The following is a 19,139-nucleotide window of genomic DNA, read 5'->3' on the forward strand; positions in this document are numbered from 1 at the left end:
CGTCCTGGGCTAAAATTAGAGTTGTCCTGCTTTAACAACTGGACTGTGGCTTCTTCTGACTTCCATTTCTTAAATCCATGAAAACAGGTTTGTTGTATTTAAAACCACGTGCTGCTTTGACTATTCCCATGCATGTTTGAACTATTCTGTTTTATTTGACATTGGAAAGTGACGTCTTCCCTCTGACTCTCAGGTTTCATTTGTTTGACAATCGGGGTGACAGCGCCTTGGAGTCCTGTGTGAGACCCTCCACTCGACTGGTTAAAATGTTCTTCAGACTAAGCAGACGCGACGAAGGTGTCACAGTAACATGAGCAGGACAGTGGCACACGCCCCACACACAGGACTCTCAGCCTGTCCACAACACCCCTCCCGTATCAATCCGTGACGAGTCTCCAGTCCTGTAAAGACAGGTTCCAAGTCAGGACCTCAGCTCTTCCTTCTCCTTGTTGGCAAGTCACTATTTGTTCCTCTGAGAGCCTACAGCAATTCTAATACCCCTCTTATTGTTTAACTCTCCGTGTAAAACAGAAACTCGTAAGAATTTAAGACAGGTCCCATGGACCCGCCGCCCAGTTTCCCCCACTGGTGGACTCTTCCAAAGCTAGGACACTGCCTGTCATCAAGTATAGGTCTAAGTCATTGTGCTGTCACATGTAACCACCACTGGGTCCCAATGCAGAACTATTTCATCACAAAGGCTTCTCTCCTGCTTCCCCACTACAGGCATGTCCCCTCCTCTCCCTCCGGCTGTCCCTAATTCTTGACAACCACTAAGCTGTCACCCATTTTTGCAGCTGTGTCCCTTTGAGAATGTTACACAAATGGAATCATGCAGCATAGGACCATCTGAGGGTGGCCTTTTTTATTCAGCGTAAGGCCCGTAAGATCCATCCCAGCTGTCGTATATGTCAGTAGTTTACTCCTTTCTGTTGAGGAACAGGATTCCGTGACGTGAGTGTTTATCGGTTTGTTAACCACTCGGCTACTGAGGGAGTTTCTGGTTGTTTCCACTTCTGGGTCATTACAAATAAAGCTGCTATAAACATTCATAATGTGGATGTACATAGGATCACAGGCTCCCCTGTGGGAGAAGATATTTGCAAAGCACATATTTAATCAAGTACTCTCATCTGGAATATGCAAAAAGCACATTCATGTACATATTTTTATTTCTCTGGGATAAATGCACAGAAATGAAGGTGGCTGGGTCATATGGTAAGCGCATGTTTTGTTTTTAAAGAGATTTCCAAGTATTTTCCAGGATGGCCGTGCCACTTTACATTCCCGCAAACGACGGATGAGACCTCAGCTGCCCCTACTCCACAGCAGCACGTGGTACCCTCACTGCTCGTCGCTGAGCTGTTCTACTAGGTGTGCGGTGACATCTCACGGTGCTCTCCCTAATGGCTAGTACTACTCAACACCTCTTTACATGTCTATTTACCATCCACGTCTTCTTCAGTGATATGTCTATTCTTCACTTTCGGATTTTTCGAAAACGCCTCATTTTCTAATAGATTGTTTGTTGCGCTCGGGTTGAGTTGTAAGAGTTCTTCACATATTGTACTTAAGCGTCCTTTATCAGATATATGTGCTTTGCAAATATTTTCTCCCAGTGTGAAGCGTGTTTTTTCATTCTCTTAACAGAGTTCTGATAAAGTCTAATTTCCAAATTTTTAATTTCTAAAATTAAAACTTATTGTCATGTTTCAAAACTGTTCACCAAGCTCTAGGTCCTGAAGATTGTCTCCTATGTCTTCTTCCTAAGGTGTGAGGTTTAGGGTTAGGGTTTTATTTTTATACCATTTGTCAAAAAGGCTCCTTCCTCCACTGAATTGCTTTCATTCTTTACTCACAAATCAGTTGGCTGTACTTGTTTAGATCTATTTCTAGGTTTTCTACTCTGTTCCACAGAACAGTGTGTCAATCACGCCGCCAAAACCCACAGGCTTGATTCCTGCAGCTATTGAACAAGTCTTGGAACGACAGAGATTGATTCCGCCTACTTCATTCTTCTTTTTCAAAATTTTGTTAGCTAGTTTCTTTGCATTCCCGTATTAATTTCAGAATAATCTTATCCTTTAAAAATCTCATGGGGATTTTGATAGGAATTACATTAAACCTGTCTACCAATTTGGGGAGAACTGGTACTTCCTATGTTGAGTGTTCTAATCTGCAGACACAGTATATTTCTCCATTTCTCTATAACTTCCTTCATTTCTCCCATCAGCATTTTGTAGTTTTCAGCAGACGAGTCCTGAACATGTTCTGTGGGATTTTAAACTAAGTAGTTCATTTTTTTAGCCCTTCCCCTTAGGGGTAGGTCTGCTGGAGATGAATTTTCTTTGTTTTCCTTCATCTAAGAATGTGTTGATTTCACCTTCATTCCTGAAGGATATTTTTGCTGGATATAGAATTCAGGATTTTGAGCTCTTTTCTGTACTTGAAAAATGTTATGCCGATGCCTCCTGGGTTTCTGATGAGAAATCCACTATCACTGAAACTGTTTTCCCCATAGGTGAGTTATCACTTCTTTTTCACTATTTTCAAGATTTTTCCGTTGTCTTTAGTGCACAGAAGTTTTATGATGATGTGTCTTACAGATTTCTTTGGGTTTAACTTGTTTGGAACTTGCTCAGCTTCTTGAATCTGTAGGTTTCCAACTTCTGCCAAGTGTGGGAAATTTTCAGCCCTCATTTCTTCAAGAACTTATCAGCCCCACCCTCTCCCTCCTCCTTCTCCTCCTGTTGTAGACTTTTCGATGTCGTCTTATAAGTCCCTGAGGCTCTGTTCACTTATTTGTTCTATCTTCTTCTGGTTCAGACTGGGTAATGTCTACTGTTCTCTCTTCCAGTTCACTCTATCTGCTCTGTTCTGCTGTGAGCCCATCCATTGAGTTTTTTATTTCAGTTATTGTAGTTTACCGTTCTAAAATATCCATTTAGTGGTTTCTATTTTCTATTTTTTTTACTGAGGCTTTATGTTTCTTTGCTGAAACTTCATATTTTATCTCCTTCCTTTTTACTGTTTGGATAAAGAAATGACTAATGGAATTATTTTTTAAAATTATGGAAGTATGTGAAAAAGTCACAAGAGCCAGATTGGGGGGGGGGGGTCTCCCATTGGTCCAATTTTGGACAAAATAAAAATAATAAATTACAACCATGACTCATAGGAATTCATGAGTCCATGCTAATATAAATAAATAGATAAATAAATAAATAAATAAATAAATAAATAAATAAATAAGAAAGTATTTCCTTATAGTACAATGCCAAATAATAAACACAGAAAGAATAATATAATTAGAAAAAAACATTTGGAAACCATCATGGTAATAATAAGTTCAGTCAAGAAACAACAACAGATGTGAAATCTAGTGAGTGAAGAATATGATACCAAAAATAGTTTCCCCACAAAATACTCATGAATGACAAAGGGAATACGTGTACCTTTACCATTGGAGAAGCCTGGCAAACATCCCCTTAATCAAGAGATCACAGTTACCATCACTCGTCAAAGGACAAATGCCACTGCACCACCAGAAGGATGAAACGAGAGTATATTCCTCTTGTGATGTTCCTGCCAAAGATGTATCCTGAATCTGACCAGGACAACTATTGATAAACCCCAATTCAAAAACATTCTACAAAATGCAGTCTTCCAAAGTGTCAGTCCTGAAAAATCAAAGGAAGACTAAGGAACTCTTCTAGCTTGAAAAATACTAGAGCGATATGGAAACTACATGCAATGCATGATCCTGGATTGGACTCTTTTGCTGTGAAGGACAGTTTGGGGATAACTAGCAAAATCTGACTGAGGTCTATGTATGCTGACAACATGTAGCACTGTTAACGCTCCGAGCTTATGTTTGGGCTGTGGCTACGTAGAACAATGTCCTTATTTGTTGGAATGACAATTACACACTCAAGTATTGGGAGTGATGGAGCATCGAGTCGGCGACTTACTCTCAAAAAGTTCAGAGAAAAAGAATATTGCAACTTTTCTGTAGATTTGGAATTATTTTAAATAAAAAGAAAAAACAGCAAAGAAAGAAAAGGAAAAAAAATCAACAAACTGCCATCCAGTGTGGTTTTTGTTGTTGTTACCCTAGTGGAGTCTTGCTCTCCCTATCCCTCGGAAACCTCTGATCACCGATATTATTAATACTAGCAACACTACGACTTGTACTGAATTATGAAATGCACAGATAACCCACTATCAGAGTCACTTGACACAATTTAAACAGTATTCTCGAGAGATGGAGGCAGGGTCCACATTTTAAAGATCTGCACTGCATTCATGGAATTCAGATCCTAGCACTACGGTACGCGTTGAACAACTTTCCATATCACTTATTTATTATCCAAAGAAAGAAAAAGAGCTGGAAACCTATTACAACCAAAAATTCTATTAAATATTTTAGAAACTCAGTTCATTTTAAATAAAATCCACCCAGCCATCAGACAGTATTAAAAAACGAATTTTAAATGTGGTATCATAGATACATGGTCACTTTCTTTTAACATTACTATTTCAGTGGCACTACAATGTGATATGTTGAAGGGACTGAAGGGACCCTGAGCAAGGCACTCAACATCTGTTATGAACTGTGTCCCCCAAACAAATGTAAAGGCCTAACCCGCAGCACCTGCGCATGAGACCTTACTGGCAATGAGGTCTTTGCAGACGACCGAGTGAAGATGAATGATGTCGTGAGGCCGGGCCCCAACCCAGTACCAGTGATGTCCTTATAAAACAGGCACATTTGGACACATACAGAGGAAAGAGGACAAGCGGGGCTGGAACAGCTTCACGGGCGCCCTTACAGCCCTCAGAAGAAACCAACCCTGATGACACCTCGATCTCGACTTTCTAGCCTCCACAACTGAGACAATAAGTTTCTGTTGTTTTAACTCAATTTGAGGTACTTTGTTATGCCAGCCGTCGGAAATGAACAACCCATCCAAACCTTAATTTCTTGCTCATTGAAAAATGGGGATAATTAGGCTTGATACCAAGGTTGTTTTTAAAATTAAAATGAGAATATAAATTATTTTTTAAATAATCAGGAATTATAAAAATTATATTGGTATTATCATCTCTTAGTAAATATTTAATAAATGCTTCCAAGATTTTTCTCCTGTGATAATGAAAAATTTTAAGTCACACTCTTAAATATTCCCATTTTTAACTGACTATTAATCCATAGGCTAGAAAATCCCCTGTACATACGTGAGACCAGAGCATTCACAACATTAGGTCTATCTGGACATTGCTGAAGTACACAATGGTTTTATTTTTCTTCTTGCTCATGTTTTAGCCCTTAAATTACATTTAAGAAGTACACATTTTCTCTTTTGAAAACTTTAAAAACACCACTCTATGGAGGTATATCGATATACAAAAAGCTGTACATATATACACACACACACACACACACACACACAACTTTTTAAGTTTGGAGATACGTGTACACCCACAAGACCACTGTCATGGCCATAAATGTATCCATCGCTTCCAGGTTTTCTGTCACCACCTCTTTTTTAATTAAACAAAATCTGTGTGTGTGGTAAGAGCACTTAAGACCCACCCTCTTAGCAAATGTTTATGTCTATAATACAGTATTGTTAACTATAGACTTCCGAAAACTTAACATGTGACCCCCCCTCCCCCCAAAATACCAAAACACGGATGCCCTCTGCCCGGCCGCGTGAGTATTCTAGAGCAAACCACACAGTGGCAGTCAGGCACTGGGCACCGTCCACAGTACTGGTGCTGCCAAAGCAGATGGCACAACAATATGGAGGGTCAACAAGGTGACCATAAAAAAGCAAGGCATAATTCCGTATGTGATGCTTCCTTCTCTTTGCTCTTCTGCCTGGACTGCTATGCACATTACCGCGGACAGCATGCATGCGGGGTGGCTGGCATATGCCCAACAGAGTAGGAGTTCAATAACTGCTAGCTGCCCAGCCCTGCCCCTTCCCTTCTATTCAGACATGACGCGAAACTACGAGGAATACTGAGAGTAATTAAGCAACTTGTAATCTTACTATAATGCCAGACAGCACGTCATGTTTGCAAACTCCCATTAGTCAGAAAGCATTTCACCAGAAAAACAGTAAAATCTGTCAATGTATCTCACCTTTTGTAAGTCCTAACATATGACTCCCCCAGAGAGGTACCAGATGATCTAACGTACATTATTCTGCATTCTGAATAGTTATGTATAACTTAAAAACACACATGCATTACAGTTCTGTGCTACAAGCTCTCCACACTGCTAGGAATAAAACAGCTACGTGCCTGACACGAGCTACCATACAATGTATTTTTAACACCTCGTGCCTACATTCTGTGCGGCCCTGCCCTCTTTTGGCCAGCCAGGTAGTGGTGGGAATTTAATGAAAGATTCCTGGGGAAAGGTGAATTTCAGGCGACAAGTCAGGTTTTAAAGCAAAGATTCTCCTGGTTTGGGCAAACTCAGGTATTCTGAATATTTAACAGAAGAAGTAATTTCCTTTATACTTTCAACATTTTCACTTAAGATAATAAGCTTTTACTTATCCCCAAGCCAGTCAGACACTTGAAATGTATTAATTTTTAATACTACTCTTTGTTGTATCAATTTTTTTCATTAAAAATTGTCTTAACTAATTTTGAAAGGTCTGTTTAAAAAATATTTTAGGAAACCAATTGTTGCTTGATCAACTGTAAAAATGTTCACTTATAAAAATATACCTTTGGACTTGCTCAAATGAGTTTAGTTGAAGCATGTTTATAATGTACAAATACTTTATAAACACCTTTTTCTTAAGAGCATATCATTTCCTATGCCTTTAAGTACATTATGAAGACGAGTATGATTCCTATCGTTAAATCATGACAGAGGAAGCTATGGTGTCTTTGTACTTCCTTGACGTCTCTAAATGCTCAGTTTTGAATGGGTGAATTCAGGGAGGAAATGATTCCATAATCAGGGTCAGTTTATCGGTTAGCATGGAATGGGTTGGACTTACAGTTGAATTTTAATTCCAAAAATAAACTGGCTTCATGGTTTAGTAATGGACTACGAAATCAGAGAAAATGGGGTTAAACGCCAATTCTCCCATCTTGAGCTAGGACTTGCTCTACACCCAGATCTCCGCATCTGTAAATCAAGTACAATGTATCTAAGCCCAGGATTCCCCTCAGGCTTAGATACAACGTATCTGAAAGCTTCCACGGCACTTAGTAGTTAATTAATGGTTGTTACACTGCTGTTAGAAAATACTGTCTGTAAAATAAACAAAACCTTTGCCTTCTCTGTTCCCACATTAACATTTTAAGTTAAGCGAAAGGAAAATCCACATGAACTGTCACTACAGTTTGTTTATCCTCTCAGGCATGTTAATTTATATTTAAGGTACTTAAAAGAATCTCTAAAAGGCACTCTAGAAGACAAAATATGTAGATTCTGATCTAGTTTCTAATCTCTGTCTACCCTGGCTAGCTGAACTTCCATAAGCAAGTTACCTGATCTCTCTATTCTTCGCTGAGGTCAATTTGTAAAATGACTAAGACGTAGGCTATAATATTATTGCTAACACTATACTGTCACAGAATGAAGATGATAGTTAACATAAAATATGGTTATGTAGCATATGTGCAGTGATTTCACAACTTTTTCAAAAGAAACCAGAGCCTGACCTAATACGAGGGCCAATCCTAACTGATTTCCATGGCTGGCTAGGGCACAGGCATTCTAAGCACCACTCCATCACAGCAATTCATATAAAATCAAATAAATTTCAGAGTTAAGAATGAAATATATATATATACATATGGTAAGTCATTTTCATAGTCATTCACAAAATTCAAGGCAATCATCACAACACCTGGATTTATCAAAGGCTACTAAATTAATAGCTTTTATTAGCAGAAAATATTTACCAGGTATAGAAAGACTGCATTCTTTCTTTGAATTGATTCATTGAAAACTGAGAGTAGTTTGGGAATTAAAAAGGCAGGAAAGCTCTTCTTACTTTTCCAGTCTATGAATACAAAAAGAGAAAAAGGCAAGACTGAGTAAGCTGTATAAAATTGCCTAACAATTTACGGGGGTGGGGGAACAAGTAAACAGTGGGGAACACCGGATTGCCCATCAAGGTATGTTTATGAGAGAAGGAGATCATAGTAGCTTATACTACAGAAAACTAAAGCTCAACACAAAGTTCTGTCACAATTCTCGAAGAGTGGTCAAAAATTTGCTAAGACATTTTATTACATTCTACAACTGGAAAGAAACTGAATTTGTTCTCTCTTGGGAAAAAATGTCTGATCTGTATGCATTTTAAATTCTTTAAGAGAAATTTTTAAAAATCACTAAATTGTAAGAGGATATACCTAAAACAAAACAAAAAATGCATTGAGACAAATAGATACACAAAACAAATATAAACTTTAGTACACCCGGCGCCCCTAAGCACTCCAGAGCAGAAATTGTAACAAATTAGGAAAATCCACCCAGGCTTTCTCCTTTAGATCAAGTTGATGGTTACAGACAGGCTCTTTCTGGCTGTCCCCTGGTGTATCTCCAGACCTTTCTTCCGAAATTTCCTTTGAAATGTCCCCAACTTAAATTGGATGCAAATAAGCCAGGTGTGGTCCTCACAACAGTAATCCAGCTAGACCCTACTGCGTTTCCACAGAAACGCACACAGCTGGCAGTGGCAACGAGGTGGTGCTGGCCTCCTGTTGGGTGAGAAAGTTTCAATACTCACTGACTGATACAATTCTGGTACCTTCCTGAAGAACAAATACAAAACAAAACAAAACAAAACAAAACTCTCATCTTTGCTTGAAACATCAAGCAAAATGACGCAAAGTATTTTCCTCTACTCCAAAAGTGGCTTTCAGTCTAGCAGCAGTAATTAACGTGTGTGAAAAGTTACAAGATGCCAGTTACCAAATGGTAACCGTTCTTTTATTAAAGAAATACAGTATTTTAAGAGTACTCCCTGTCGGTCACTTAATGTGATAACCAACATCCGGAGAGTGAGAAACTAAAGTCCCGTCTAAGTAGTAATAAGTGCCGTGCACCTTTTCCTTACATAATTCAATCTGACCGCTTGCTTTCTTTATTAAAAGGGATGTTTTCACAGCAGCGATTCTTAAAGGGCGGTACCTGGCTCCGGTCATCAGCATCACCCATCAGCATCACCCGGGAACTTACCGGAAGTGTAAATTCTCGGGCCCCACCCCAGACCTACTGAAGCAGAAAACTCTGGGCGGGAGGCCCAGCAATCTGGGTTTTCACAAAGATTCTGATGCACACTGAAGGTGGAGAACCACGATTTACAGGGTCAAACTGCAGAGGAGACTGAAATATGGACTAGAAAATGGCGACGCTGCATCTCACACTCGGACCTAAGTGAGGCCCAGCCACAAAACAAAGAAGAACTCACTGGTCTCTCGCATGGAGTCTGCTGACGAGTGTCTCATCGTCTAAAGGACATGCAGAGACGAGCAGGAAGGAGATCATCATGTCCGTCTTTCCCACATGTGCCAAGCACAAAGAGAAACAACGTGTCCGTTCATAATTACTCCAGGTGATGACGGTCCTTGCACACAACACACTTAGTCCACTACCATTCATAACCCTTTCCAGTCACTGAGCTCTTCAGACACAGGGCGGCAAACCTAACCATCTACTCCTCGATAACAAAGAAAATCATAATTTTTCCAAGATGTCGCACGTATGTGTAGGGATGAGTCTGAAGTTTGAGTCATAAATTTTAACATTCCTCCCCACTTATAAGAACTTTTTAAAAACATACAAGGATGCACTTCTTCCTTGTATGCTGCCTTCATATATTACAAGATACACTTTTCATTTTTCCTCTAACTTTGGTACACCCATTTACAATTCCTTCCCTATTTCCTTTAAGACAAAGGGTAGCACTTCAAAGAAACAGCTACACTAGTGACATGTAAGTGACCAGAGATGAACAGAGACCTAAGAGAGAAAAAACACTGGGCAAATCAAACATACCATATGCGATAGAATTGATGGATTTAAGCCAACTGAATAGTTTTCTGCAGCTCGTAATTAAAGATAAATTGTTAAATACCTTCAGTATTACACCTGCAAAATGTACTTTTAAAACTACATTTTAAGTGAATTGAAGACCAGTCACAATAGTTTTTTAAATCCATTAAATTCAAATAAATTTGTTTACTTATTCCCAGGATTATTTTGTAATATTTTATAAGAAATATGATGAAACTTATTCAAAGGTCAGATTCCTGACATTACATATGAGGCAAGAAACAGAACGTACATTTGACGTTTCTTCTGCTTGTCGTTTTCTTTTCTTAAATATACTTGCATATGTGCAAGTAGAGAACTAGCTTATAACTTTCCAAAAAATTTTTACACCATCATCCAACTGAAATGAATGTCCACAAAACATCAAGCAGGGCAGACCTCAGGTTACCTAACGCACTCGCTCGCACTGCCGTGCGGCCCACAGGAACGGGCACGATGGCCACCTGGGCGGGCAGCCTTGGGGATTTTGGTTCCTCCAACCAGGAGGCGTCTTCCCAGGGGCTTCTTTCTACGCCAGTGTCTGTCTTCATGTCGTCTCATCTCCTCAGAAAGACCTTCCTTGACCATTAGATGGAAAAAGCCTCCCCCTTCCCAAGTTACTGTTATGGCACCGGATTTTACTCTCTCTCTGTTCTCATCATTTTACAACTTATGTACCTGCCGCTGGAGGCATGTTCCCTGAGCGCGGGTCCGCTACCTATTGGTCCTGTCCACAGCAGCCACCTTGGTGCATGGCAGAACCTGACAGGTGCCCCAAACTATCTGTTAAAGGAATGAATGGTGCCTAGAAAGTCAGTCAAGACTGGCTCAGGGATGTGTGCTTAAGTCTACAGTGAAACTCCGTGAAAGAAGCCACTTCCAGAAGGGAAAGGGACGCATGCTGAGGGAGCTCATCTTTGATTTGGAACGGAGGCGGACCTCTTAGCAAAATCCTACTATAGTCTTGATAGCACACAGTGACATTTTTTTTTGTCTAGCAAATACTTGTGTGTTTTTTTTTTTAAAGTCAGGGCCCTAGGGAATAAGAGTAGCTTCTGGTTTGTGACGTTCTTGGCCATTTAAAGAGTACCAAGTTCTATGCTATTCATTGTTAATGTTTCCCCTAGATTAATATAGGTTCTCAGAAACAATAAATTTAGAACTACCGTCTAGTTAATTGATGTGAAATCTCAGAACATTATGAGCAGAAATTCTAGATTCCAACTATAAATCAACACTGACATTTAGGATCCTGGTAAATGGGGTAAACCTACTTAATGCCTAAGTTAAAATTTGCTCAGAAGCCTAAACAGACTTTTGAGAAACTCAGCCATTCCAAATCACATACTAGGGACTCAATGTGCCGCTTAACTTTGCAAGATAACACTAACATGTTGGGCGTCCTGTTGAGACCCCAACTCCTCTGAAAAATTCTGAAGAAGTCAATTCCTCTATTTGCCATTGTTGAACAAGAAAGCATGTCATTTCAGGAGAACTGACGAATCAATGGTCTGTCTGTGAGTCAAGCACTTACTATGTGCTAAGGTCTTAGAGGTTACTCAGATTTACCCACATGTCCCGTTTCTTCGCTCACCATTTTCTCCTGCACCCCAGTCTTCTGAGTTCAATTTCCTTCTTTCCTTAAAATGTTCTTTCTTTAAAAGTTCCTTTAGTGAAGGTATGATGGGTGCCAATTCAATTTCCATTTGTCCAAAAATGTCATTTCATCTTTATTCTCGAATACAAGTTTAGCTGGGTAAAAATTTTAAGGCTGGTAGTTAATTTTTTTCTCAGTATTTTATAATTTCATTGTCTACAGGCTTCCATTGTTGCTATTGAGTATGGGGAAATGTAGCTCCTTTATGGGCAATTATCTACCTCTCCTGTACCCTATTATTTTCTTTGTATTTGATTTTCTGCACTTTCACTATAATGTACCCAGGGATAGAATTTTTATCCAGCTTGGGGTTTCACTGTGCTTCCTAAAGCTGGGAATTCACGCCTTTCATCAATTCTAGAAAATTCTCAGCCAGTATGAGAACTATCTCTATTCTCTCTGGAACTCCAATTAGATTCATTTTAAGCCTTCTCATTTTGTCCTTGATATCACAACTCCTCTTTCATATCTTTCATCTATACCCACTATTACTACTACATCTGGTTAATTTCCTGAGATCTAACATCAATTCACTCTTCAAAAAGTGTCTACTACTGGCCGGCCCGGTGGCTCAGGCGGTTGGAGCTCCGTGCTCCTAACTCCGAAGGCTGCCGGTTCAATTCCCACAGAGGCCAGTGGGCTCTCAACCACAAGGTTGCCAGTTCAATTCCTCGAGTCCCGCAAGGGATGGTGGGCAGCACCCCCTGCAACTAAGATTGAACACGGCATCTTGAGCTGAGCTGCCGCTGAGCTCCCGGATGGCTCAGTTGGTTGGAGCGTGTCCTCTCAACCACAAGGTTGCTGGTTTGACTCCTGCAAGGGATGGTGGGCTGCGCCCCCTGCAACTAGCAATGGCAACTGGACCTGGAGCTGAGCTGCGCCCTCCACAACTAAGACTGAAAGGACAACAACTTGACTTGGAAAAAAGTCCTGGAAGTACTCACTGTTCCCCAATAAAGTCCTGTTCCCCTGCCCCAATAAAATCTTTAAAAAACAAAAAAGTGTCTACTACTTAACTTGTTCACTGAGTTTCTAAATTTCAATGACTATTTCTTTCTAGAGATTGCTTCTTTGCCAAATCTGCCTGGTCATTTTTATGCTTTGTTTCTTGCCCATATTTTCAGTCCCCTCAATTATTACTGAAATATTTTAGTTAATTTAAATACCAATCTGAATAATCCCCCCCAATCTGAAGTCCTTGGTGGAGGAGGGGGGTCTACTTCTATTGTTGGTTCCTTTGCTACAACTCTGATGTTGGCTTGTTCCTCCCGAGGTTCTGTAATTTGGGGCTACAGACTCCCATTTGGAAAACTGGTCTGGGGGAGTCTGAGAAGCCTAGCTTGCAGATAGATTCCTTCAGAAAGGCCAGATGTTTCCCTCTGCCCCACCTGAGCACTTGCAGACCAGGGGCACTTTTATTTATTTGTTACTGAATGAAAGAGATGACCAGAATGGCTGCCAACTTCAGGCCTGAGCCACTGAAGAAGGTAGTGGTGTCACAGAGAACACTAGAGTACAGGAAGGGAAAATGTGGGTGTGAGGGGGAAAAGAATGAGTCTGGATGTGTTTAATTTGATGTGCTTATAGAAGAAGTGCCACAGATAGCTAAATTCAGATCTGGAATAAAGAAGAAAGGTCCCTATGTTCTTCGCAATCAAACTATTTCTCCACACAATGCCTCACTCACCGTGCAGGTCTCCATTTCACTTATAAACTGTCACCTCTATCCCTCATTCCAACCACATCACAATTCTCTTAAACCCCCACCAGGACTTCAAAAACTATCATACAGATGAATGCCAAGTACCTATGTCTTCAAGCTTGGACTTTTCTTTATTCAACTAATGAACTAAATCTTCCCTATTCACTGTTTTATTAATCAATCACCTTGCCTGGCGTACAAAAGGGTGCCTGTAAGAGACAGGAATACAACGAAAAAAGATACCTAGAAAAGAAGATCTTAACAATTTTATTGCTACCTCTATTCTAAGCGAATGTTCATTCCACTTTGCTGTCCTCTAGGGTAGGGGAGGGGCGACATACAGTGCAGAGGTTATAGCATCATGTTAGGTTCCGGATTGCACAGTGAACAGTAATGGCGACAAGCAGGGAAGTCCACTTAAGAGGTGTGTATCCATCGGCTGAGATAGATTAACCTGAGCTAAGTCTGCTAAGTTTTTATCAGCAGGGCTGCAGATGCTAATATAAACGCGGACGTCTCTTACCCAGTGGCCTTCTTTACACCTTGTGCTAGAGGGACCACTGTTTCTGAACCTCTGCACTACTGACATTCAGGTCAGGCAACTTTTTGTTGGGGATTGTTAGCAGCGACCTGGATCTTGGACCACTATGTGCCAGCAGCACCCATCTCCCCTGAGTTGTGGAAATCAAAACTGTCTCCAGAAAGTCAAGTATCTCCCGAGGGGCATGATCATGTCACCCACTTATGTTCACCCCTTTCAGGGCTTCCTGTTCCAGCTGTGACCTCTTCTCTCTCTGAGCTGCTCCTGATTCCTGGGCTGCTCGTCCACACTCAGCATTCCGGCAACTCTTATGTCCCCCTCGTTACAGGTCATGTCAGGACACTAAACCCACGAGTATTTATACGCTACTGAGAGCCCTTCTCCACGGGGCCGACCTTCAGTTTGCCAGGGAATTCGCCTTACAACATGGGGGTTAATTGTGGAGGTGCTTTCATCTTTTTCATCTGTCCAATATCTAGTTCTCTAGGTCTTTATGAAGTCCTAGCATTCTTCAACTTAACAACTACCATTCACTGAGCCCTTAAGTGGCTCAGTAACTGTTCTAGCACTTTGTATACATTATCCTCAAAACAGCCCCATTTACAGATGAAGCAACTAAAACAGAGAGGCAGGGGCGCCCAGGACGCAGTCACAGGCAGTCTGGCTCTGGGGAATGACAATCCCTACACTACCCTACCTCCCAAATGTTGAAAACTAACTGCATCTACTCCACCTATTCAACATTTTATGGCCTGGGATCATATACAATGTCAAGGTTTTCTTTGCATTTCTTGTCCTTCTGTTTTTCCTGTAAGAGCGTAAGAAAAACTAGTGAATTATACAGTTGGCTGGTACAGGCCCGTAAGTCCTGCCTGCCAGAGGCACCGAAGCATATTTTGTGAGCCCAGCACGTGGAAAAACAGCTGTTCCTCAGTAACTGGCTGAATAAGTGTCTACAATGTCCTACCTTTTTATAATAATTCAGACTGAAGCACTTCCATTATTTTGTTTTTCTGGTCTTTAATCATCGCTGCTCTGGACCTTCTCCACTGAAGCATGTGACCAAACCTGTATACTTACGAGACATGGAGGTCACTTTGTACAAGAGTAGAAATTGCTTTGCTATGTTTCCAATAGGGTTTCCAGGCGGGAATTCCCGCCCGTTCTCAGGAATATTTTTCGCTTTCCTGTTCCCAAATCCCGAGATATAAACTGTTTTCTATTCTCCACACTGAATCGTTTCCACAAAGTGACGGCCGATACTACCAACCAGCTGGGTTCAAGGAGCCGATTTTCCCAATTTGCTGACCAACTTTTCTTGGGATTCGGGAAAAGGAAAGCGGGGAAATAAAAATTCCTGAGAATAAGTGGGAATTTCCGCCTGGAAACCCTAGTTTCCAATAAACTTCCTTTTAAAATCCAGAACTAGTCTTTTGGCCACAGTACGTCAATCTGTGATCTTCAAATAACAAACAACAATAACTTTTAAATTCTCTTTGCTATTAATAGCTTGAAAACCATAATCCTTAAAATGTAGACTGGACTATTTTCCTCAAACCCATTCTTTTAAACTTGTACACCATAGCTCTTTTGCCATTTTTCCTCACTCAGACAATCGCAATCAGAGACGTTTTGCTAGTGGTACAGCACTCCTAAATGCTTTATGTAAATTCTAAGTAAGACCCGTCTACAAATGGACCCCTGGAGAAGAACTACGTAACTTACTTGCTCCATCTCAACCAGACTCAAATGAAGACAACACTCTGCCCTTCTCCTGTGGGTTGCAACCTTAAAGGATTCAAGGCACTTAGCTCAGTGGATGGGGCGGGGGGCACACTAGTTACAAGAATGTCCCTGATACCTGAGTGCATTAGTGGTAGCTGGCACTTTAGAAGCACTTAGCAGAGGGAGTCCCATGTGTTCCTACTTTATTGCTCCAACAGCAGCACAGCAGCCAGCACAGATGGACACTCAGTAAATGCCTCTGACATCGGGAATGCTTGAACTCTCAGAGGCTGACAATTGAGCACAATTAATTTCAGGGAAGGGATGAGGAAGAAGGAAGCTCTTCCTTTCTTCACAAAAGCCTCGATTAAAATAAGTTCAAAGAAGAGAAAAGCATTACTGGTTTGTAACACACCTTGACCCTCACCTTAATAAGAAACTAAGGGTCCTGTGAAAACCTAACGTCACCTATCTTTTCGGAGGTAACAATCACAACCCTGTTTGTCCCTTACAGTAATTTCGGCTGACCCGGCACAGACCTGAGTGGAGACACGGTTGTGTCTGGAGCCTGACAACAGGCTCACCGCTGGGCAGCGCTCAGTTAGTTTCCTACACTCTCTGAATGAACAAACTGAAAACAAACAAAAACTCCTTAAGTAACAGTTAATAGCTACAAAATCTCTTTTCGGAAAAAACCAAGCTCAAATGCTAGACATCGTTGCTACCTGTCACATTCACTTTTATTTTTATCAGACCAGCACATAAAAGCTTTATTACTTTAAATTTATGCTATGTTTTTAAACACAAATCATTTTACCAAGTCAGGATTCTTGGCCTGTGTTTCCAAACATAATCCCACTGACCACCACCTTTTCCCTCACTGAGGAGAGCGAATGAGCTCGCGCAGCCTTCCCTTCACTCCCACGCGTCATGCCAACTCCCATCACTGTAGGCTCCCTTTGGGACATCTATGCCGCCGTTCCCGCTCCTAAAAAGTGCATGTCTCCCCCACTCTAAGTTGTACCTCTTCTCAGCTCGTATTCCTCCAGCTCTTATAACTAACTTAGCAAGTATTTCTGTATGTATCTGGGTTGCAAGAGTAGGTCACAGGTGATTCCCTCAACTCTGGCACCTGTCCTCTCATGGCAGGGAGAACATCTGCAAGAAACAGGAATGGTTCTCAGAAACCTACATTTGAACATTACAACAGCTCTCGGTTTGTATGTTAAGGCAGAAGTTAGTTGTATGATATTTGTAAAACAAAAGACTGAATTTCTTCATCAATCTCAGATTGTTTTCTTCCATCATGTTTGCTAAGTGTGGTCCATTAATGATTTGTTACACACCAGCACCTCCACCTAACATCTGGGAAGTACTCTCCGTACTGTGCAGGCTCATTAACTATTCTCAAGCTGATGCTATGAGCATCGTGTTCTGCTTTGGTCAGGAGGAGACGGACGTGGGGCACAAATCTTGTTCCAACAGCATTTGAATACCTATAACATGCGCCAGTATGTATCAATTAAAGAGGATTTATCTAACCTATTACAGTCAGGTGGAAAAAGTGAATTACGTATTTATAAAGTCTTTTGTGTAAAGTAAGAATCACTCTCAAAGACACAATAGATACCCATGTGAAACAGAGGTCCTGAAAACCAAATCTAGGTTTAACATTAAATTCAATTATCACAGAAGACCAATGAAAGGCGGTGGCCAATTAAAGTCCGCAAAGTGTCTGGCATATTATAGGTCCTCCAATGCTTGCGGAATTAAAGCAAATCCCTACGTCAGCATGTCTTCTTTTTGGAAATATGTCAAGAAAGGTAAAAGTGGAGTTCCCACACAATCTCAATAGACTCGATTCAAGCCGGAAATTGGCTGATTTTACTGATCTTTAGTTTCTAAACTACGTTGAGTGGCACTGCGTAACCTCAGACATAATATTATCCCTATCTTTTTCTAAGAAAGCGTTTCCTTTGATTAGCCATCTACAGCAGTCTCTAGACCACCACAGCTTACTTAACACAATCACTACCCTTCTCCACTGCTCAGAGCAATGGATAAAATCCAGACAAGTCAGAGAAGCTCACAGTGCTATCAATTCAGACCATCTGATTCACCAAGCTGTCAGATTCAGTTATAAGAATGATCAGAAATAAAACATCACGAACAGGTTTTAACCGTCACCGTGAAAAGTCTGAATTTTAAACAGGTTCTGGGACCAGAGGCTCATACCCATCAGCTGGTTCACCCTGAGCCCCCGTCTCACCCCCAGGAGCTTTTCCAGAACTGCGACCTTCACCATGAAGCTCCAGGAGGAGCTTTCCCAGTTCAAACGTGGGCTTCTTCAGCACTGGCTTTTCTCAGCGACCTCATGGGGCGGATAAATGGCCTTTTCTGCTTCTTTGCCAGTGCTCTCCAGAATCAATGTACTGACCACTTCTTTCAAGCCATCTGTCTACACCTCTCGGGTCACGATCTACACCATCTCCTTCCGGATGAGGCAGACCTGCTGATGCTGAGCATAAGAGGTCTTCCCAGTCTGATTGTTGTGTTTTTTAGTAAAGCCAATGCACAACAGATGAGGCAAACAGCCATCGGTAGTCTTGACGTCAGCATGAGCGTCAATCACGGTCGGCCATTTTTTGACCATAGAGCACTGTTTGTCACAGGTACGCTCCACGCCATGGACACTGGTCAGGCAGTCTTTACCCTGAAGCTCCTCAGTCATTAGCCTGAGTTTTCTAAACACAGCTCCATCGTTCTGCAGATCAGCCAGGCTCACTCCAAAAACATGACCCTGACACCATGAGATGCAGTTCTGGTTCCCTGAGTTCTCGTGACTAGCTTTCCCAGGATTCCTTATATTGAACACAGCTGGTGCTTTCACACCACCCCAGGCTGACTTAGCAACGGACCCACCACTTTCTCCTTGGCTCCCTTTTGGCTGCCTGTCGTGAGGTGCTTGCTCCTGCCCACCGCCCTGGTGCTGCTCAGAGAGGCAAAAGGCAGTATTATCCTTCTCTTAGAGGCGTAAACAGATGATGCTGTGCCCTCAGATTTCTTGAAAGTGAAACTCAGAACGGGTGATGGACACCCTGCCTGCAGAGAAGACAGGCTCTCGTCATGTAACCACTATTTATTATCTGCCTCCCACGTGCCATGTGCTGCACACACGGGGTTTCTGCGGTGAGTAACACAGACAAGCTTCCATCCCTCAAGAGTTTTCCGTCTCATCACAGAAATAATGACAAATTATGATAAGTGCTCTAAAGGAAAAGAACAGACCACTACGAGGCCATATATCAAGAAGCCGTTTTTCTGTGGCAGCTGTCCTTGTGTGGAGAGCTGAGCAATGAAGTGGGAATTGAGCAGGTAAAGGGAGATGTGCACGGTCAGAGCCTGGTACCTGTGGGTCTGAAGAAGGCCTGGGCGGCTC

At 41.4% G+C, this 19,139-nt stretch overlaps 1 protein-coding gene across 4 annotated transcripts in view; it reads right to left on the minus strand.

Annotated features, from left to right (window-relative positions):
- POU2F1 (POU class 2 homeobox 1) overlaps positions 1–19,139 on the minus strand; it is a 114,830-nt gene that overhangs the window by 54,606 nt on the left and 41,085 nt on the right. The window contains exon 2 of one of the 4 annotated variants that reach the window (XM_081026403.1): positions 7,939–8,039. The exons of 2 other annotated variants lie outside the window; for them this stretch is intronic. The gene's annotated coding sequence lies outside the window, so the exon portion shown is untranslated. Of the gene's footprint in view, positions 1–7,938; positions 8,040–17,969; positions 18,099–19,139 lie in introns of those variants that run through there. One more of the 4 variants, XM_081026404.1, reaches the window with a different exon arrangement.

Source organism: Rhinolophus hipposideros, assembly GCF_964194185.1.
Source record: "Rhinolophus hipposideros genome assembly, chromosome: 19".
NCBI classification, from domain to species: Eukaryota; Metazoa; Chordata; class Mammalia; order Chiroptera; family Rhinolophidae; genus Rhinolophus; species Rhinolophus hipposideros.